This window comes from Marmota flaviventris, chromosome 8 (assembly GCF_047511675.1).
Source record: "Marmota flaviventris isolate mMarFla1 chromosome 8, mMarFla1.hap1, whole genome shotgun sequence".
Lineage (NCBI taxonomy): Eukaryota > Metazoa > Chordata > Mammalia > Rodentia > Sciuridae > Marmota > Marmota flaviventris.
Genome location: NC_092505.1, coordinates 94,210,581 through 94,234,749, shown reverse-complemented (window position 1 = coordinate 94,234,749; position 24,169 = coordinate 94,210,581). Strand labels below are relative to the sequence as shown.

General features: G+C 37.7%; 1 protein-coding gene across 1 annotated transcript in view; it reads right to left on the bottom strand.

Moving 5' to 3' along the window:
• Window positions 1-18,635: 18,635 nt before the first annotated feature.
• Window positions 18,636-24,169, bottom strand: part of Tnfsf10 (TNF superfamily member 10) — a 37,713-nt gene continuing 32,179 nt past the window's right edge. The window contains exon 8 of the transcript XR_003583677.2: window positions 18,636-19,232. The gene's annotated coding sequence lies outside the window, so the exon portion shown is untranslated. The remainder of the gene's footprint in view (window positions 19,233-24,169) is intronic.

Sequence of the window (24,169 nt, the reverse complement as noted above, 5' to 3'; positions counted from 1 at the left end):
TCCCAACCGAGCCTCCGACCAAAGATTGTACACATACCTATCACCGGAGCAGCCTCGCTTGGCATTCACCGTCTCGCTCTAGCTGCATCTCGCACTTCCGAAGCGTCCCAGCGCGGGAGTTCCGCAGAGTCGAGGCTGTGCAAAGCTGGAGCTTGAGTGGCTCTCTCCTGAGCCTCGGGCGCTAGCGTGGCACGCAAGGACAGGTCATTCCAGGAGTGGGGGTGGGGGTGGGGACGTGGTGATGGAGGAGGGGATCATGCCTTTCAGTAGCTGGGACCTGAGTTCTTGCTCAACAAGAGTTGGTTGAGAACCTGGTGGGGAGAAAAAGCAAGCGTGTCCACCTCATTTGAGAAAGGGGTAGGAAGCAAAAAGAAGGACCTCGAGATTGTATTCGAACTGGAGGAGATAGGAGTGCACCTGGGAAGAGCTTCACCATCTTGTTCACGAGGAGAAAAAAGTTCAGAGATGTGACTGACTCCTTGCTCAGGATTTGGAAGACCAGAGTTGGATCACCCATTAGGTTTGGATTTCTGAAGAGGGTAGGATCCAGATGAATGAATAATCTTGTCCTGGATCCCAGTCTTTGTACACGCGTCCAACTTGGCGTTGGGTTGGTAGGGGGCATGCAGTATAAGAGATTAGCTTTGCCTGATGTAAACTAAGGAGAGGAAGATGTAACTAATAGGTAGTAAGAGGAAGAGAGGAGGCTGTGAGACTAGTACAGGTCGAGCGTGCGCAGATATCAGCCATTTAGTAGCTGTGTTCCCTTGGGGCAGGTCTTTAACCTTCTGAGCTTAGGTTTTGTTTGTTTAATTGCGAAAATATTGTAAAAACCACTGGAAGGGGATTTCAAGGACACATTAGGCACTCAATAAATAAATACGAACTGCGTTTCTGTTATTGTGGTTGCTGTTGAGAAGCAGAAGCTGTACTCAGTGGGAATGAGTCTCCCCCGACTCCGGAGGTGACTCCCCTATACACACGCTGTGCATCTTTGCATAGATCTGGGAATTGACACCTGAAGGTGTGAGACTGCAGGGGGTCCCAGAACTGGAGCTAGACAGGCCTGTTCCTGCCTGCGGCCCCGGGAAAGTATTCAGCACCTCGGCCAGCGGTCAGTGCCTTTCACCGCAGCACCCCCGGGGAGATACTGCCGCGCTGCCCGCACTTTCTTTAAAGACTCTCTCCAGCTCCAATGAGTAGGGGGGAAGAGTCTCCTCTCCCAGGCACACTTGAGTATTAAGCCACTGCCTTAACCAAACCCATCAGTGTTCATCGGCCCTGATTTTAATAAAAATCCATTACATGCATATGAGAGTTTTCAGGTACTGGAGTGTGCTTACACATGCCTTTGGCAGATGGTTTGCAAGATCTTTATTATTTCAAGTCGCTTGAAACCTAACACTGGATTGTGCACATGTGCATGAAAGATCCCACACTATGAGGAACTGCAAGAGAGAAATTTGATATATACCATACACTGGTGAGTAGACTACATGTAGTAGCTTGTTTGCACTGCTGTGTTACACACTTTGGACAAAATTGACTTTTAAAAAACTTTATTTCTAACTAGTATTTAATAAATGTTACAACCAAGTCAAACCTTCAGTTACTTACAGGATTTTTTTTTAAATTAATAATCTGCCTCACTACTCCCAGCTCTACATTATCAGGTTTATGTGTGGGGACACAGAGAGAACTTGACAAATCAAAATATTATAAAGTTATTGTTAAAGAATGAGAATCAGGAAAAGACTGTAGGACATACTTCTAGTCAGTGCTAAAGCTATGGCTGATAAGTGGAAAGAGAAAGATGAAAAAATTCAAAAAACTACTGTAATAAAATATTGTTCATGATGTAGATGAACTCAACCATTTTCTAAAATGTGGATGAATCTGTATTGTATGATCAAGAACAAGCAAAGGCACTATTGAAATTGATGTTTATTTATAACACAAAATTTTATTATAAAATATATAAAACTGTCTTTAATTATGTGCTAAGCATGGAAAATCACAAAATCAATAAATCCCAGATAATGCTGCATCTATACACTTATAGTCCAGGGAGAGAATGTAGTTATATAAGCAGCTTTAGTACAGTTTTTGTAAGTACATTTGAAGAGACACATTGTTTTGGCCCCTGCAGCAATATGGTGCTTTCTGTAGATAGAGATAGGATATATGCTTTTTTTCTTTAAAGAAGAAGATTATGGTGGTGATGTAATAGATGATGATACAATAGATAAATCAAAAACAGTCTAAGCAAAACATCAAAATTAATATCACCACAGATATACCCAAGGAAGAGCAGTGTCATTTATATAGCCTTCCAGCTAGAAATGCAAAACTTTAAGTACTATAAAACATCAGACAAACTCAAAATGAAGAATAGTTTATTTAAATATATCCCCAAATAGTCAGTATTATATAAGATGGGGTAAAATGGAGAAAATGTTCTAAAGAAGAAATACAAATAGCCAACAAACATATGAAAAAGTTTTCAATATCTTTAGCAATTAGGCAAATGCAAATCAAATCGTTTCACCCCAATTAGAACAGCAGTCATCAAAAATTTCAATAATAGCAAATGCTAGAAAGGATGAGGGGAAAGAACACATTTACACTGTTGTTGGGATGGTAAATTAGTACAAGCACTATGGAAATCAATATGGAGGCTCCTCACAAGTCTAGCGTGGAACCACCATATGACCCATCTATACCACTCTTCAGTATTTATCCTGAGGAATTGAAGTCAGCGTACTACAGTAATATATGCATACCCATGTTTATAGCAACACAGTAAACAATAGCCAAATGATGGAACCAGCCTAGGCATCTGTCAATGGACCAATGAACAAAGAAAGGGTGGTATGTATATACAAGGGAGTTTTATATAGCCATAAACAAGAATAAAATTATGTCATTTATAGGAAAATGGATGGAAACTGAGAACAGTAAGTGAAGCAAAATAAGCCAAACTCAAAAAGTTAAGCATCTTGTGTTTTCTCTCGTATATGGAAGTTAGAAAGGAAAAAGAAAAAAAAGTTGGGGGAATCTCATGATAAAAGAAGAAAAACCAGAAGTAGAGGAAGGGGATTAGGGGAGGAGAAGAGACAAAGGGGAGATACCAGGGAATAAAAATTACCAAATTATATTGTTATATTGTGTGCATGTATAAACAAGTAACAATGAATTCCACTATTATGTGTAATCATAATATACTAATCAAAAAGGAAAATAAATACCAATAACACTCTTCACAGAATTAGAAAAAATAATCCTAGAATTCATGTGGAACCACAAGAGACCCAGAATAACCAAAGCAATCCTGAGCAAAAAACAAAACCAAGTTGGAGGTATCACAATGCCTGACTTCAAGATATACTAGACCAAATCAACATGGTACTAGCATGAATACCTACAAATAGACCAATGGAACATAGTAATAAACCCGGATATTAATCTACATCTATACAGCCAACTAATGTTTGACAAAGGTGCCAAGAACATACTTCTATTGAAGAAAGGACAGTCTCTTCAATAAATGGTGTTGGCAAAAATAGATAATCATATAGAAGAATAAACTAGGTTCCAACTTTCCCCATATACAAAAATCAACTCAAATTAGGTCAAAGACCTAAGTATAAGAACTGAAACTATTAAATGACTACAAGAAAACACAGAGGAAATACTTCACGACATCATCGATATAGGCAAAGCTTCTTTGAATAGAATATCAAATGCACAGGCAACAAGATAAGAACAGACACATGGAATCGAACTAAGAAGGTTCTGAGCAGCAAAGGAGACAACAGAATGAAGAGACAATCACAAAAGAGGAGAAAATATTTGCCAACTAGTCAAGGAATTAATATCCAAAATACATGAGGAACTTCAAAAACTTCACACCACCCCCCACAGATAATTCAGTTTGATATGGACTATAAATCTAAAGAGACATTTGTCAAAAGAAAACATGCAAATGGGCATCAAGTGTACCACAGCAAGATGATTTTTAAGTGAAATTAGCCAAACTAGAAGGACAAATATCACACATTTTCACTCATTTGGGGGAAAATTGTTATTCTCATAGAAGAACAGAGTGGAATAGTGGTCACTAGAACTGGGAAGGTCAGGGTTGGGAGATCGGATGGAAAGAGATTAGAGAAAGGGAACCAAAACACATGAGGAATTGGTTCTGGTTTTCTGTAACATAGTCGGGTAATGATTGGTTGGAACATTCTAGGATATATTTCCAAATTAATAAGAAAAGGAGAAAAATTCCCAATAGAAATGATCAATGTTCAAGGAGATGGGAGTGTTATTTGACTTGATCATTGCACATTGCATTTTATATTGAGTGAGATTAAGCATCGTACATACTTAAGGGCCATTTGCCTTTTTAAACATGAACGGCTGGGCTATTACTTTTGCTCATTTTTCTGCTTTTGAAGGTTGATTTTTGGAGAACATTTTGTGTTGTGAAGATATCCTTTCGGGATAATATAAATTGAAAATATTTTAATATGCTACTCATTTGTCTTTTCAATTTTGCCTTGGGGTTTTTCTTTTCAATTTTGTTTATGAGATTTTTTCCCCTTTTTTGACATGCAAAATATTTAAATTTATGTGTCATCAAAATGCCTTTCTTTCTTGATATTGCTTCTGGATTTTGAATCATATTTATAAAAGCTTTTCCCATTGCCAAGTAATAAAGACATTTATCTCTGTTTTGCTCTATTATTTTGAGGTTCTTTTAACATTTATATTCTGAATCCATTTGCAATTGATCTTGGTACATGAAATGATGTATGGATCCAATTTAATTTTTTCCAACCAGTTATTATTTATTTAAAAATTTATTTTTTACTAACAATTCACGGTATTTATTTCATCTTATTTCAAATTTCTATATGTATTTTCAGAGCCCAGACTCAACAGTTATACTCTGCAGACTTGATTTGTACCATCCATGAGTCATTTCTTCTATTAAACTGTAATTGTATTTTTATTTTATTCTTAAAATATTTACTTGTTGATCTTATTTCCTGTATTAATTAGGACTAGAATTGAATATATACATCAGTAAATCTAAAGTGGAGACTAAAATAAGATAGAAGTTCATAGATTTATTTTTCATCTAAAAGAAATCAGACTCTGGGATATCCAGGGTTGATATGAGGAACTCATGCTCATTTTGCCTGTCTGCTCCCCCATCCTCTGTGAAAGAATTCCAATAGCAAGGTTGCTGTGTGGCTCAAGATTGATGCTGGGGCTCATCATCCAAATGAATTCTATGCAAGAAGCTAGTGAGGAGGGAAAGAAGATTTTCTTAAGTCCAACTCAAAACCCTCACGTATATTACATTGACCTACTCCGTCTTCAAGAGAGATTAGGAAAGGAACTTTTATAAAGGACAGAAGATACATGATCATTCCCAGGGTTCTAAACTTGCATAAACAAGTACAGTCTTTGCCATGTTTCTTCAGGCAGACTGCAAGTACTTTGAAAACAAAGGTATTTTTTTCTTCTTTACATGACCCCTAAGACCTGGTGACTGCACTAATGTCTTTGCAGATATAGCACTTAAAATAACATATTTACCAACTTGATTAAATCAGTGTTTGATTTAAAATCACATATGTAAACATAGGACACATAAAAAGGCTCATAGGAAATATAAGTGCTGTGTTGTACCTTTAATGATTTTACTTTACTATCATTTACTTTAATGTTTCCTTCAGGCTTCATACATAATGTACTAGTATATTTGGCTTCATTGCTTGTATTTTTTCTACCACATCTTATAGCCTCATTTAAATAATATCATGCACATATTTCAAAGAGAAGTATACATCACTTTTTCCATACTAGCAAGCTATAAGAATTCAGATTTAATATCAAGTACATCAATAGAGGAATAAAAAAGTTATATTTCTAGAAAAATTTTAATCTTAGCATTCAAGTACTTTAAAAAAGTTTTTAAATTAGGAAATGAGATATTATCCTGAGTGATTATACTGAATAATCAAATAATTACTTGGTTTAGGAACTTATTTAAAAGTCTTTATGATTTTCTAATTAGAGAAGTAATATATAGTTCTTAAAAACTCAGCATGTTAAGAAATCCCTGACACCTTTCTCTTCCTGACTTTTCCTGTAGATATTCCAATGTGACTTCCTGTATTTTCATAGATATGCATAACTGGTCTTATGTCTGATGTTAAGCATTATTATTTTTAACCTAGTTATTTTAAATCTAATCAATACAATAATACATTCATATATACACACCCCTATATATATTATAATTTCAAATAATTCTACAAGGCTTATTAAAGCACGAGGACAGTGGTTTGTGCATTATTCTACTGACATACTGTTAAAAGACTCTATAGTTCTTATATACTTTCAACCCTTATATCACAGGTATATGGGCACCCCCTAACACAAAACTTCCTCTCCCTTCATCATCCAATGCAAACATAATGTAATTTTAGATTATATCTATCTTCAACATTCACGTTTTTAAGCTGATGTAGATAATAATAAACCCAAACTACGTATATTTTATAATAACATTCTCCTTTCTTGAAATGCTTTTTGTTTTCTTTGGTATTATTGTAACTATCTCATTGGATGGGCTGCCTAGTTTCTATGTCACTCTCATTAATCTTTCTCAAAAAAATATTTTGACACAACAGATTGTTTTAAGAATTTACTCTGTTTCATAGAGACAACAACTCTGGAGATGCCACTCTCCTACTCCAATCTGGACTAATGTTTTCTGAGTGTGCTATACAGATCACTGTTCAAACTCCCCATTGATACCTTGGGTAATTCCTTTGCCTAGCTGGATATTAGGTATTTTTCTTTCTTGGTTTGCCTTCAGAAGGAGCACATTCTTCAATAACTTCTGGAGAAAAGGTATATGGGATGTAAAGTTGTGAGGACGTTTTATTTTATATATATTATTATTCTACCATAGTAATTTATTGAGAGTTTGTTTAGTGTCTTTGTCTGCTTGGACTGCTATAGCAGAGTACCTAGGCTGGGTGATTTATAAGCAACAGAAACTTATTTCTTACAGTTCTAGAGGCTGGAGTCCCAGATCAAGACAATTTGGATGTCAGGTGAGAACCCATTTCCTAATTCAGAGATAGTCATCTTCTCACTGTATCCTCAATGGTGGGAGAGGTGTGGAAATTCTCTGGGATCTTTTTTTCTGCAAAGGCCCTATCCCATACATGAAGGCTCTATTGTCATGTACTATTCACCTACTTGGCTCTACAACCTGATACTCTCACAATAGGTCAGGGGGTGTCATAATTTCAAAATATGAATTATGAGAGAGGGACACACAAACATTTAGTCTAAAGAGTTATGTACACACATATATGTCTACACAACTGGTGCAATTCTACATCATGTACAACCAGAAGAATAAGAAATTATACTCCATCTATGTATGATATGTCAAAGTACATTCTACTGTCATGTAGAACTAATTGGAACAAATCTTAAAAAGTGGAAGAGTTATGGAATTTTATTTTAAACATAATTTTGCCTCAGAATTTCAGACAAATTGCTCCATGAATATTTTCAGTAAAATTTTTGAAATAAATAAAATTTTAGATGAAATAGCCAGGTGACTTTTGAATAAAGCTTTGAAGAACATGTGGGTATTGAAGAGCAGAGGGAACAACAAAGTGCAAAGGTTCTGATGAAGGTAGGTAGCTTTGCATTGTGTTAGTTTAGATGAACTAATTTCAAATAGCTGCCACACGCAGTTCTTGGCTAGGATTGGCCACAACAGAAATTCACCCAAGATTGGGAAGGTGAAAATGAAGCAGCAGGCATTTTGTGCTCAGAACATTCATGTAGGGTCAGGTGCTGTTGCTGTCTGGCAGTGGTTGTCTCACCTCTGGGCAAGTAGCCCAGTCCACAGCTCTTCCAGGTCTTAGTGGATGTCCTCTTCAATTTCTCCAGTTCCTGAGCCAGATTCATATTTAGCTCCATGAGAAATGACACTAACTTCTGCAAGTCACCAACAACATAGAAGCCAGAGTTTGGAGGTTCTGAAGAGAGACTTGGGTTCAAGTCCATCATCAGTTCCAGTACCTCCTCTAGAGCCCCATGTTGTACTTGATCGCCCCCATTTTATGTCTGTCTTTTCTTCCCAACTTCCTGCCCTGCTGGCTTCAGAAACAGCATTGTATGTAGAAGTAAAGACATTTGTAAACTACAGAACCAATTGCCTGAAGTGCATAAGGTCAAATACATAAAATTAATTTCTCATTCTATATCGCCACTGGTGGTTCTGTTTCTTTGATAAAACCCTTACAGTAGAGCACAATAGGGACTGGCTGTAGTGGAATGATTCAATGGGAAAATGGTAAGAAGATGAGTCAAGAGAGGTAATGGGACCATGTGGTGAAGGTTCTTGATGCTCACAGTTATGATTCTGATTTTGTTGATTGATATGAAAGTCACTGGAGGATTTTGAGGTAAAAGAGTGACGTAATCTGATTTATATGGTACTATCATTTTGACTGCTGTTTAGAGAGAGACAGAATGGAGGTAAGGGCAGAGTTAGGAGGCCTTTTAGGAAGCTATTTTAATAATATAGGCATTGATGTGGTGAGAAATGTTGGTGGCTTGGACCAGAGTGGAGACCTGGAAGTTGTGAAGCACAGTTTAATTTTGAACTTCTGAAAGGTACAGCCTATATACTGTGCTTATGTACCAGATATAAATGTCTCTTGACCAGCACAATTGAAAGTTTGAAGTTGTAGCTAAATGGGATAGATACAAGGTGGAAAAGGTTTTGAAGGAATGATTAAGACCTGAATTTTAGATATATTTAATTGGATACATATTTGAAATTTAAGTAGAAAACTTGAGAAGGCCCTTAGGTATACTAGTATGGAGTTCAAGGCTAGAGATACTATTTGGGAGTTATCAGAAATAGGTAGTATTTGAAATCAGGAGGCCAGTTGAGATAATCTTGGAAGTGAATATTGCTAGAAAAGTGATGATGTCCAAAGTTCTTGAGATTTGGAGCCCTCTAACATTTAGAGGTCAGAGGCATGAGAAGAAACTCACAAGTGGTCAGTGGGAGAACTAAAACCAGGAGAGGTTTTTTGTTTTTTTTTTTTAATTTGTTTGTTTGTTTGTTTTCAGTACTGGAGATTGAACACAGAGTTGCTACCACTACGCTACATCCCCAGCCCTTTTAATTTAATTTTATTTTTATTTTGAGACATGGACTCCCTAAGGTTCCCAGGCTGGCCTTGAACTGGTGGATCCTCCTGCCTCAGCATCCAGAGTCTCTGGGATTACAGATGTGTACCATCACCTCTGTAATATGAGACCATGGAGTTCTAAAAGGCAGTGAAGAAAGTATACCAAGGAAGAAAGATGATCAAGGATATCATGTTCTCCTTGGGTCGAGTAAGATGAGAACTGATGGTCCTAGTGGTCTGTTGGGGGCAAGCCTATTTGGTTCAAGTGAGCGTGAAAGTAGATAGTTTGGAGACAGTGGGCATCGACAACTCCTTTAAAGGGAAGGAGATGTGGGATAGGGGTTTCTTATTTTAAAGGTGTGAGAAATAACAGTGATTTGAATGCTGTTGAGAATAATATGCTATAAAGGAGAAAGTTAACAGTGTAGTAAAAATGAAGAATGCCTGAAGTAGTGTTTCTGAAAAGAGCTGGATCTAGAAGCATGCCAGGTTACCAGCACCCGGGTTGAGCAGATTCCTTCTCAGAGATGTGAGCCGCCTGGGAAAATAAAAAGTCTGAAATAATCAGTAAGGAATCAAAGACAATGTCAGAAATTATATTTAAAAGTCAGGTGCCTGCTGGGCCTTCCAACCCTGATAGGAACTGGAACTGAACTACCAAAAAAAGGCCCCAATGCTTTATTTAAGGGGAAGTACATCAAAGGTTTCAGTGTGGCAGGGATCCTGAGGTAAACGGGTTGTTTGGCACTTGGCAGGTTATGCCCATCTCCAGACAGCTGTGTTTGATCTTGGGCTGTGAGCTAAGGCAGGGCGCCAGCATGCTTTGGGCTTTCTCAAACTGGGGAATTTCACCCAGGAGTGCTCAGAAGAGCAGCTTCCCTACATTATGTTGGCTCAAACAAACCCATAATTTATACATGGCTTCTGACACAGAAGGGTCAGGTTTAGCGGGGACAATGGCTAATTCATCCCAAGGGACAGAATCAAATGAAGATACATGGGCACAGATGTAGATGGACAGGTAAGTATTGATGGTTAGGCTTATGGAACTGTCCTTTGATGGCTTCAGCCTTATCAGTAACTCAGGAAACTGAGAAGCTGGGGCAGGCATGTTGGAGGATGAAGGAGAGACACCAGTGTGAAATGGTTATCTGGGGGAGTGGCGGGGATGGGAGTGAGTCAGGTTGTCTGATTGCTGGGCAGCAGCAAGAGCCCACTCCAGGTTAATGGCCGTGAATTTAGAGTAACCCCAGTTGGTATGACTGTTTGTTTTCTCGTTTTTCTGTTCAGCTGCATTGGTGCTGAAATGAAGTGGAAGGAAAATTTAATTTAACCAGGGTTGTGATTTTTGCACAAAACAGATGAGAAGGTACAGGAGGGACACAGATATTGAGGTTTTATCCAAAGAATTAATTGAGATTATTGACTATTGAAATTAAATTGGAGGAAATAGCAGAAGATAGGAGGAGTGGAAGGGACTGATAAAAGATGGTTAGGTCAATGGGCTTTTCTTTGTTTCCAAGTGTCTCAGCTGAGCCTTGGTGAGGATCTCTTCCAATTTCATTGCGCTTGATGCTCTTTTGGCTTTTCAATTGATTTTTTTTGCAGTTCCAGGAAACTTGATTGAATTATTTCTTTGTTGTTTGTCTTCCTCTCCACTTTCTCTAGTCTTTTGAGACTCTAGACTCTGTTTATTCATATATTGGACTCCTAACAGGTCATCTGCTCTCTTCTTTCTGGTTCATGAGTGCAATATCATTCACAGTGCTCTGGAAATATTATTTGTCATTTTTTTGTCTCTGTTTTTTTCCTTCTGTTAATGTTGGTGCTGGGTATCAAGCCAAGGGCACTGTGCATGCTGGACAGGTGCTCTACCACTGAGCTACATTCCCAGCCCTGTTCTTTTCCAGTATAATGAAATCCTATCTACCCATCTCCAAGCTTCAACTGTTAACAATGTTTTGCATATTTGTTTCTTTTACTGTGTCTTGAAAATACATTTTAAATACATTATTTAAATGTATTTTCAAGACACAGTAAAAACATGTACTTCCACATACATGTTCTCTAAATGCTGGGTGCGGTGGCACATGCCTGTAATCCCAGCAGCCTGGGAGGCTGAGGCAGAAGGATCGCAAGTTCAAAGCCAACTTCAGCAAAATCGAGGCACTAAGCAATTCAGGATGACCCTCTCTCTAAATAAAATACAAAATAGGGCTGGGAATATGGCTCAGTGGTCAAGTGCCCCTGAGTTCAATCCCAGGTACCCCCCCCCAAAAAAAAACCCAAAAGACAAAGGGGTGGTTTAGAAGGTTGTGTTAGGGTACTGTCTCTCCATTGGACCCTTGCTTCCTTCTAATCCATCCTGTCTTTTTGCCTTCATTTTTCTGTTTTACAGCTTGGATTTTATACTTTATTATTTTAATAACACTCTTAATAACATCCAAAGCTCTCCAGACTGCTCTTTTCCTCTGGCAAGCCCTCAACACTATTTGGAAATTTACTATGTTTTCCTGATCAAGTCCTCCCCTGTCATTCTCAGCCAGTGACCTTAAAAGAAATACACATTTCTCAGATTTCCAGCCTTGCTTCCTACCTTCCTATTCATAATCAGCAGAAAAATTTAACTATTTTTTTTTTTAAATAAAAGCCATAAGACATGAACTCTCACAGCTTCCCTAACTTAGTTTCTCTTGTACATAGTTACCACTTGGGTACCTCAGTGCTAGTTTTTTCTATCACCCTTTATTAGAGGAGCTGTTGCTTTTCCTTTGTTTGGGATACATCTTCTACCTCTCCTAACACTTATGTTTTCTATTATGCCTTCACACTTACTAGGCAAGCACTTTACCACTGAGGCACAACCCCAGCTCCTATGCCTTCTCTTATACACCACCTCTCTCTCTCTCTCTCTCTCTCTCTCTCTCTCATCCTCCCATCTGCTATTAAATATGCTTGAGACTCTCTGACTTGAAGACAAACCAAAGATCCTTCTCTTCCTCACTCTGCATTTGTTCCTCTTGCCCCTGGCTACTGAGACCTGCTGAACTTCAGCCTATTGTCATCTCACCTCTGCCTCCCACTTACCCAGCACCACTCCTGCTCATGTCACCATAGACGCTCCTGCTGCTTAATTTTTGGTCCTCATCACAAGTCACTTCTCAGTAATCCAACACTGTGGGCCTTCATTTCTGAAATGCCCTATTTTGATTTTTGTGACATGGCACTGTTCTGCTCTTTATCTGAACTTCCTACTTCTCCAATGAGTCCTACTCTCACTTTTTAAAGACATTTTTAAAATCCAGTCTTTAAATGTTAGTCCCTTAAGGTTTACTCCCAAGCTCTCTTTTCTCCATCAGAAGATCTCATTTATGCCCTCTAGTTCCTTTATGACCTCTTCACCGACATGCCTTAACTTTATAACTCTTCTGAGCTCTAAACAATATAGAGACTCCTCACCATCTTCATTTAGATACTCAACAGTATCTAAAAATCAACATAGCCCAAAACAATTTGTGATCTGGGTGGATCATAAAATCACCTTTTTCCACACTGAACTACAGCCTTAGGATGTGTCTGATACCTCAATGATGACATCACCATCCATCCAGTTGTGCAACCTGTAGACCAAACCATCGTCTTCTCTACCCCTCTCTCCTTCTTTTCTAATACTCATATTTTTAATTTATCACCTATACCTCCTAATTGGTACCCTCCAGCCCATGAGAACCCCAAGCAATTCAGTCTCCACATTGCAGGCAGAGCAAATTTGATCATGTCATCCTTCCAACTACTGCAATAGACTAACACCTGTCAGGTTTTTTCTATTGCTTTTATAGAAAAAAAAAACCCAAAACAAAACCTTAAGATGATCTCTAAGAGATGCCTGTATGACCACTGGCTTGACTCTCCCTACTTATATTTCTGGACTTATTGCACAAAATAATGACCACATAGTTGTTTGGAAGGACTATGCTTCCTCTTGTTCTTGGCTCTGGGTTTCTCTCTCTAGAAAGTGCTACTAATCTCCCTACCCCTTCCCTTTCTCTGCTAGGTTAAGGCTTCTATATCACTCAGATCTCACCTGGGCCACTACTTCCTCAAGGAAGCTTCTTTTACCATCTGTGTCAAGTAAGTTTGTGCTTTCCACACAACTGTTTTATTTGTGTGGTTCTTTGATTGATGCCTATCTTGCATTAGAACTTTTGGAATTCCCAGCTTCTGAATAGTGCTTCACACAAGTATTTTCTTAGTGCATGTTAGCTGAAGGAATCAATAAGTGGTATGTGCATTATTTCTATAAATTCAGTATGATAGTTTAACCTTTAAGCAAGATTGTGACTTACTCTCTAATCACACTGAGAGACTATGAGAAAGACTATCACTCAAGGAATGGCCTGGGTAAAAGAATCTTCTTAGGAGAAACTTCCATGAAGATATTAGACTTTTGTAATTTTAGACTACATTTTCACATGTAAATGAAGTCAATCACGGATTCTTTTAAATATGTGATCACTTTCAAAAATCAATACCTTCTTAGGCCTAAACACTACTTTATTTAATATTATATGATTTGAATATCCAAATTGTTCTAAATCATTTGTGGACTCACTGTTCTCTCAAGTCGATTGATACCATCATTCCAATATTCATTTGATGACTGGCTTAGAACAGAGTTGAAGGGATAAAAACATCATTTATTTTGTAGGCTTTTTATTTTATTTATTATTATTTTTTTTTCTGAATTTTGTTTTTTAGAATAACTAGAGATTGAACCCAGGGCCTTATACCTGCTAGGTGAGCACTCTACTGCCACAGTCTGGCTGGGCACAAATGCCGCAGTCTGGCTGGGCACACAATCAGGAGCCACCACACAGCTTGTAGATTCAAACAGCAACTCTTTATTCCCGAACTCACACCAGCCGTCTACAATCACGTTCTGGGGAAATCCACGTTCTCTGCCCAAATCCACGTTCTCTGCCCAAATCCACGTTCTCTGCCCAAATCCACGTTCTCTGCCCAAATCCATGTTCTCTGGGCTTCTATCTCCAAAATATACTGTCTGAATCCCGTGAGAACTCAAGGGGAACTCAGGCAGCAGGATACGCCCTATTCCCAGCAGGAATAATCTTAAACCTTAAACCTGGAACCTAAACTGGGAACGCCCTAAACAGGATTATCTTAAAACCGGGAACACCCTAATCTGCCTTGGTCCTTGAGCAAGGTCACCTACATTCAATGTCGCTGCAACATGTCAGCAACATGGGGTACGCTGGCAAGGAAATTGTCATACCTACTTGGCTAATGGCTCCCAGCACTCTACCACACTACACCCCAAGTCCTACAACTGCATGTAAGTACAAAGATGACCATGCACACAATTTATGTAAACAAAAAAAATATTAATAGCTCTATCAGGCGTTTTTTTTTTTTTTTTTAGCTGTGAGCAAGGGAAAGCAACTGTGGTAGATGCAAATCAAGGAGGAATTTATTGAACAAATATTAAGTAACTCAAAGAATTTCCAGGAAGAGAGAAAGCCAGGCCCGGAAAACAGGCCAGTAGAGGGCAGACTGGGTAGCAGGGAACACTGTGGCCAAAACCAGGCCCTGGAATCTGGTTAGGAAGGACATCATTGTCAAAGCACCTGTCAGCTCCCACCTGACACCACTGATTGACTGACCGCTGGACTGCCCCTGGCTGCAGCCTTTGTTGCCCTGGAGACAACAGATTCTCTACTGTTGCAAGTTCTGCAGGTTGTAGATTCCTTGCACAAACTCTGGGGTAGGTGTATCTTATTTATTAAGTCTTTGGCCCATATTCTAACTACAAGAAGGTTTGCTAGAAGATTTGGTCCCTGGGCTTTCAAGATGTCCCCTCATCCTCTCCCCTGAGCTTTTCTGTCTATCGAAATTCAGATGGGGGTAGAGTTCCCCTAATTCAAAAAGGAGTTTGAATAATTAAAAAAAAAACAACAAGCGACAATAGGGGAAATAGCACATAAATTTATGGTTCAACCATGCAAGGAATATTATGTGATCATTTAAATATTTCTGATTGGTGCTTAATAACCTAAACTATAATATTTGATTAAAAATGGTATGGAAATTTATATACAACATGCCCCCAAAACTTTTATGTATTTATCATTATATACAATATATTATGTATAATTATTTATCATTTTGTATCATTATTTTCTTTTATATATCCATTCATTTAGACACTTAGGTTACTTTTATCTTTGGCTATAAAAATAATGTTGCTTTGAACACTGGTGGACAAATATCTGTTCTAATCCTTGCTTTCAATTTTTCCAGGTGTATAGTCAGAAGCAAAATTGCTGGATCATATGGTAATTCTATTCAAAAAATTTTAGGAGTCACCATATGATTTTCTATAGCGGTATAATTTTACATTCTCACCAGCAGTACACAAGGGTTCATATTTCTCTACGACCTTTCTAAAACTTGTTATTTTGAGTTTATTTATTTCTTTTGTCGAATAATAGCCACCCTAATATGTGTGAAAAAAAATATTTCCTGTGGTTTGGGTTTGCATTTCCATAATGACCAGGGATATAGACCATCTTTTCATGTGCTTATTGGCCATTCATGTATCTTTTTGGAGAAATTTCTGTTCAAGGTCTTTAGCCTTTTCTATCCGCCCCCCCCCACACCCCTAATACTGAGAATTGAACCCAGAAGCATTCTACCTCTGAGGTACATCCCAGTCCCTTTGATACAGAGCCTTGCTAAGTTGCTGAGACCAGCCTGGAACTTGTGATCCTCCTGCCTCAGCCACCTGAGTCACCGGGATTGTAGGTGTGAACCATCTTGCCTGGCTTCTTTGCCCATTTCTTAACCAGTTTGTTTGTTTATTTATTTGTTTTTGTTTTTGCATTGTTCCTTTGATTCTTGAGATAAAGTTTTTTTTTCTCACCAATTCATCCTCTAATGATTTTGAAAACATTAGAAAATAAATGAAAAAAAATTAGTAAAAAAGTACTTTTTTTTTTAAAAGAATGCAGTCATTACATCTGGTTCTACATAAGCAAGCAGTTTCATAATGCCTCAACAGATGGTGCCCAATGAATGAGCTTCGCTGGTAGAGTTATAACAAATTCCATCAAATTAAAAATCCCACTTAGCAGATGCCTCCAACAGTTGGTGTCCTCTCTGAGGCTAATCTGTAGCAGAGACATTGTCCTTTTGGTATTTTTCATTTGTAGTGTATTTGGGCTTTTGAAACTTGAGATTTTCTACAAAATACTACATTGGTGTTTTGGTGGTAGTTTTTGTTTTGTTTCAGGAGAGCTTAGGGGCAAGAAAACAGAGAGATTTTCATCCCAGTCAAAAGGACACAAGAGAGGAAAGGTCAATGTTAATAAGCAGAAAAGGTTTGCAAATGGGACACGTGTATTTGAATTTCTTTGTAAAATGAATATAGATTGCAACATATGTATTAATTTTAATGAAAATATTTTAAATTGTTTTCATCTCACCAAGGTCACTAAAAGAGAACTCTGCTAAAAATTCTTAAAATTACTATTGTCAGAGTTTCTAAAAGCCAGTAGCTATTTATTAGAATGAATGAAGAATAAAAACAAATCTGGGCAATTCAATTCTATTGTATGAAAATATTATTCAATATGAGACTGAGATGGTATAGCAAAATACTTCATTTCATGAAATTTTCCCAGGTGCATTAGCAACCCGAATTTTTCCTTTGTACAAATCATGGAACATTCCCTATGGGAAGGCTAATGAGAAGAGAATATCATGGGATTGGAAACAGCGCAGAGGAATGCAAATAAAATCATCCAGGTTATACTGCCTCCTGGATATCTGTTACTGGAGAACTTACCACATTTCAAGTTCAACGTGTCAAAAGCAACTATATTACTTCCAACCTGCTGAATGGTAAGTCAGGGCCTTGCTAAATTGTTGAGCAACTCTGGAGGCTGAGGCAGGAGGAATACAAGTTCTAATGGCTGATATCCTATACCCATCTCTTATGCCCATTCTTAGTTGTAGTCATCTAAGTCCAGCCCCGCACTCAGTAGTCATGCAGATGGCAAATTCTTCTTAGTATAATTAAATCTTGTTTTCACTTGTATCCTTTTCATGTGAAACATTTTAAATAGTTCGTTCTTTAATCTCACGTTGAGTCTTAAATTTCTGCTTTTCTTGAGTTCTCATAATTTGGCCTCACCTTTCATATCCAACAGTGCTGTCTCTGTCCTGCAGGAGCCTTTACTCACCATGTTCTCTGCCTGCTGCCACCTCTTGCCTCCGGCCTCTGCATCCAAATCCTAACTATGGAGGTCTTGATCTATTTGCTGTTCTTAACTCCTGTGGTACTCAGAGTTTGAACTTCTCAGTTTACTTCATGATTGATGATACATGGTTTCTGGGATTTGATACCTGTGTGTCTCCATCTTTCCAGTGACGTTATTAGTTCCTTGAAGATAGTTTTAGCATTCATGGGGAACCCCATCAGTTCACCTGGGGTTCAGTCACTTCTCATCATTTCCACTGTGAATGCTCCAAACCCTCACTAGAACTGCTGAGTTATCCAAGGGACTGGCTCATTCTGCTTGTTGCACAACCCATCTGCCATCCTGTAGCCAGTGATCTTTTGAAAATGCAAATCTAATGTCAACACTCCTTTATTTAAAATCCTTCAATGGCGTCATTGTTCTTAGGCCCACAATGACTGGCATGATTTTCCAGGATCTCCTGGACAATACATTTCCTGAGAACACAGATTTCAACCCAGAAGTCTCTTCTTACTGTGTAATCTAGACCCTGACTGACTTCTTCCCAGACTGGGTCAGATTCCCATACTGGCCAAGATTTGTATTTCTTTCTTTTCCACTGTTAATTTTGTCCTCATTTATGTGATTATAATGTCTATTTCCCTTACTAGGTGTAAGCCTTATGTGAACACAAGTCAAGTCTTTTAAAAAATCATCATCATCTAGGACTTAATAGATGCTTAATAAATATTTGTTAAATAATTGAGTGCACGTTTTATGTATGTGTGTGTGTTTGTGTGTGTGTGTGCTTGTGTTTGTGTATATATTTTGGACTGGGGATCGAACCAAGGGGTGCTCGACCACTGAGCCACATCTCCAGCCCTATTTTGTATTTTATTTAGAGACAGGTTCTCATTGAGTTGCTTAGAGCCTCACTAAATTGCTGAGGCTGGTTTTAAACTCAAGATCCCCCTGCCTCAGCCTCCCGAGTTGCTGAGATTACAGGCATGTGCCACCATGCCCTGCTTAGTGCACTTTTTATATTAACAGCCTGTCCAAACTTAAATCTGCTCTTCAGATCTCAGTGACACTGCTTCCCAACCCAGAACAACATGAGCATTCAAAGCACTTGACTTGTATGCTGAATCCTGCTTTATTCATACATAAGTGGTTTACATGAATTATACAATATAAATATACTCGTAGCTTCAGAAAGTACAAAGAGAAGATATTTTTTCTTTGATTTCATCTGCACAATCTAATACAAATATTTACTTAGGAAAACCCCTACACAAACCAAAATTTTAAAATTTTAAACATAGGCTACATCATTTCATTGCAAGATGGATTTAACTGATCATTACAGACAATAAATTCATGCTAAGCTACAAATGTATTGCCAATGCTTTGATCATGGGCAGATATTCTCTGTTGCATAGTTGTATAACAGACCTTGGTATGGAGAATGTATTAAAAATGGCTGGAGCCATGGTGTACTGGGAAATGTTCAACAACCAGATCTTCAGGGAAAATAAGCCAAAGCTTCAATTTGTAATGTTTGCCAATTTCTGAGTTAACTACTCCCCCTGTGGTCAATTTCACACTACCAAGGTGTTTACTGAAGGCAGCATTCCAAAGCAAGGCTGACACTCTCTCTTGCAAGTCTGTATGAGTTGGGTCCTGCATGACAATTGCTGGAGCAGTCAGTATTGTAAGCAGAATAATTCTGTTGGAAAAAAAATCACTAGACTTTATATAGCTCTCTCATATAGATTAGATTTCTTGAGTTTGTAAAAATATGCAGAGAAATGGGTAAAATATTTCTACTTACACAACTATAGTGAAATGAACAATAAAATTAAAAGACAATACTTTCATAAGGTAGTTTTAAGCAAATAAAAGGAAGTCCTACCGTTAATTCTAGATCAGGGTGGGCACACTTTTTCTGTAAAAGACCAGACTGAAAAAATATGGGGGGCTTGGCAGTCCTACAAATACTCAACTCTGTCATTGTAGCATGAGAACTGCCACTACCAATCCATTAAGAAATGGACAGAATGTATTCCAATTGAGACTTCATCTGCACAACCATGTGGTGGTTCAGATCTGTTGAGTTCTGATCTAAATGAGAGTTACAGAGGTGAGAGGGCATTGGTTACCCTAGTCTCATGTAAACAAATTTACAATCAGAATTCTCACATCCTACATATTTACTAAGCAAATCCTCCAAGCAGAGATTGACCCAAGCATGGACATATGGCTCTACTCTGGTCAGTGAAACAGGAGCAGAAGTATTTTGAGGGACATCTGGGAAAAGTCGTTCTGCTCTCAGTAAGCTGCTGGCCTGCCCCTTTGGGGCAGTGTCTGGAAAGGCTGTGGTAACTGGAGTCAGTACAGCCACCAGCCTGAGGCTAAAACTGATACTGAGGAAGGTAGGACCAAGGAACGGAAAGAGCCTGAAGCCTGCCCTACCTCTGGACTTTCTGTGATAAAAGATGAGTTTTCCTTATTACTCAGCTTCAAAGAAGAATGAAATTATGGCATTTTCAGGTAAATGGATGGAACTAGAGAATATCATGCTAATGAAATAAGCCGATCCCAAAATAACAAAAGCCAGATATTTTCTTTGATAAGTGGATGCTGATCCATAGAGGGAAGGGGGGTGTGTAGGGAAGAATAAAGGAATGAAGAACTTTGGATTGTGCAGAGGAGAGTGAGGGGAGGGGTGGGGCTGTGGGATTGGGAAGGACGGTAGAATGAGACAGACATTATTACCCTATATATATGTATGATTACACTACTGGAGTGACTCTGCACCATATACAGCTAGAGGAATGAGAAATTATGCTCCATTTGTGTACAATATGTCAAAATGTATTCTACTGTAAAATAAAAATTTTTAAAAAGGTAAGTTTCCTATTATGTAGTCCATCAGCAAGAGGGTTTCTATAAATTGAAGTGTCCTAATTGACTCAATTATATTTTTTCCAAAATATCATTTAGTTACAAATATAATATGGAACCACAGGCTTCTCCAGAAACATATGAAGAGTATTTAATCTTTCTCTGAAAAATCATCAGAGATGGAGACTACCATATCAAATCAGGAAAGAAAGGGTCCAGTTTTGCCTTGAATTTATTCTCTTCCCACCAGGTAAATATCCTGAAAGTACCAACCCTGCTTTGAGAACCAATTCCTTTTTGGCTCTTCCTCTGATTCAACAAAGGAGACACCGTTGGCCTCCTGTCCTGCAGCTCTTCTGCCCACTCCTCTTTCCTGCAATCTGAATCTTGATTTTGTTCAGCTACCAGGAGACTGCACATTGAAAAAGCTGGACCTTTGCCCAACCCCACGGAGGATCATCTTGATTAATCTAAGCCAATCATGGAAATACCATTTTCCTTGCCAGTAAATGACTTAGGAATGGGCATGTCTGCAATTTTAAGCTGTGGCTGTGAGGAGTTTTTCTCAGTCACACACACACACACACACACAAAAAAAAAAAGGATCAAAGGGAGCCTTTGCTTGTTGTGAAGTACCTGAAGCTGCTGCACCCATCCTGCAGGCCTGTGATCAAAAACCAACATGATGAGCAAAGGGCAGCAGAAGTGAGGAGACCCTGCTTCAGCGATGGCAGGAGACCCTGCTTCAGTTATTCCTGGCATGACTAAGCCTGGCATAACCCTGCCTTAGCCTTTTATGCTGTAAGTGGTTATTGAATTGGATCTTATGTTCAGTGCTGCTGGAACAAAGAGGTTAAGAGGATACAGGGCCATGTTTCTACACCTTAAACCCTCTCTGAGGTAGTCTATATACCATGCACTGGTAAATGATTTTACAGAATCCATAAATGTTGCATGGCTACACACTAACTTAAAAACATTAAGCAAACTTAATGAATAAGACAAGATGTCTTACAAATTTGGACAAATTAAAATTTGTAGATACTTTAAGTGGTAGATTGTTAAATCAATCCGTTTAAAACTTGAACCAATGATTACAGTAAAAAAATTATATATATATATATATATATATATATATATATATATATATATATATCACGCTAAGTGAAATAAGCAGATCCCAAAAAATAATGTGTCTGAATGAATTTAGAAAAAGATATGAGATAATTTGACTTTTTATCATGTTTTTACTCACATTATCTGGTAGTTCGGTGTTATTTAACTCAGTATTCTTTAATTATCAAGGCAAAACATGAGAATCAGTTTTAGGTAAAGTGATTTGCTCTTTGTACTCCGTCTTCACAAATAGAAAATATTTAAAGTTTGTTAAAAAGCCTCTGATGTTGCATCAATTTTCCCTCTTTTATCTTTGAAAGTGAAATATTTGTTGATGTTTTTTTTGTTTGTACACATTTTAGAGCCCTCAAAATGTGGTGACAACAACCTTATATTGTATTATTACAAAAAATAATACAGCTAATTGTTATTAGTATAAGGAACACAGTACATTCTGTATGTACTCCAATAAATAATAAATTGTTTACATTTATTTTAATGGTGATTCATAGAAATTCAAGGAGCATATAGTATGTTTTTATATTTATTTGATTTAGGTCTTTAATAAAACAGTCTTTGGAAGGGCATATCAATAATCATATTCTTACAAAGTTAAATAGAATACTTCATTTTTACCAAGATAATATAAATTTACCATCTTTATACTTTTAGTTTTAAAGAAAACTTGATCTAGAAAAGATGAGCAAAATAATGAGAGGCAGGTCTTAGTTATCATCTTTCTAATGAAGTCACTGTTCATTTTTAAGTACAAGTAATCACTACACCAATTTTCTCTTTGAAGATTTTTTTGTCAATGTAACCTGGGAGAGTAAATGAACTCTCATTGACTTTTGATTCTGCCTCCAGCCCCCATCCCGTCGTGAAGCATATTCTTTAGTCCATTGTGTTAAAAATTTCAAATCACCATTTTTAGTAGAGAAGGAAGTGAAAAGCTCTCTCTAATATTCCAATCATGAAGATGCCACTCACCTCAAAGGAAATAGTACAAAATTGCCATAATAAGCTTAGTTACTGCTTTTCTCTTCTCCAAGTTTCTTGCTCATTCACAATTCTAGGGGAAAGAATACCCTTCCACAACACATTGTGAACATGTTTTTTGAGAACTATTGCATGTCTTTTCTCTTCTTTTGCTTCTACTCATAACACTAGGAAGGACGTAAAACAGATTCAAAATTTCTGATTTTGGATGAGATGGCGACTAGCATACCCACCCTTCTGACCTATTCTCACCTCAGCACTGGTCACGTCCCAGGGGTGAGAAGGAGAGATTGATGGATGTCAACCATACTCAGAAATCAACACAACAGTATGAAACAGCATCACAGAGGGTGCTGGGGTCTGTGATGGAGGAACAGCATTGGGGAATGAGGACTGGTGTGGGAGAGCACCAGGGATCACAGAGGAGGTCGATGGTTTGAAAGAACTCTCTCACGGGGTGAAAAAAAGAGGCCTCAATAAATTTGAAATAATCAACATCATAGGAGATATGTCCTCTGACTTCAATCAATTAATTTAGAAGTCAAAACCAAAAACAATCACTTAAATATTTCATGTGTCTCACCACTAAAAAATATTTTATCAAACCCTTAGCTTCAAGAGAAAAATCACAAGGTAGGTGATGTGAAATTTATCTCATACTGATAATGAAGGTCACTTATTGATCATATAGGTCAAAATGTACAGTAAACAGTTAAAGTAATATTTAGGAAGAATTACAGAATTGATTTGCCATTAAAGAGTCATATGTTAAAATAAATGAGTTAAAAATTCATTTCAAGAAGACAGAATAAGTTATAGAAAAAAGCAATCAGGAGAAAAAATGTGGATAAGGGGGGGAAATACTATTGATATACAGAACAGAAAAAAAATTGAAACCATTACTAGAACCAAAATCTTGTTTTAAAATGACTAATGAGGTAAATACACTTATGACAAAAAGGAAAAACGTAAAATGAGAGGAGAGGCAAATAAATAAAACAAAATTCTCTGACTCTCAAATATTTAGTTAATAAAGTTAAAATGATTGAAGACCGTGGGATCTGGTTATGTGGCTTGTGAATATAAATAAGTTTCATTGTGAGGCTTTTCACCAAGACTTACTGTATCTAGTTCTTATTTCCAAAATTATATTTTAATTATCAATAAAATCCATGATCCTTATTATTATTTTAGGACAAAAGCAGTGCCTAAAATAAGAAACATTCGAAGCTGGATGCAGTGGCTTATTCCTGTAATCCCAGCTACTCAGGAAACTGAGGCCATTCAAGACCCAAGTTTGAGGCCAATCTGTGCAATTTAGTGAGACCCCATCTCAAAACAAAAAGGCTGAGGATGTGGCTCAGAGGTAGACCACTCCTGGTTTCAATCTCCAATATTGAAAAAATAAAAATAAATTAATAAACAAATAAATTACACACACACACACACACACACACACACTACATAAAAACAAACATCCCAAGGAGGAAAAACTTTGCATAAAAGAAGTTTTTAAATTACTAAAAGGTAAGTGGACTAGGGTGGATAAAATCCCACTGTTAGTGAACAGAGTCATCTGCCTAGAGAAGAGTTCCAGGAACATAGTACCTGGGCGCTCAGGTTACTAAACATCTTGCAATAGGG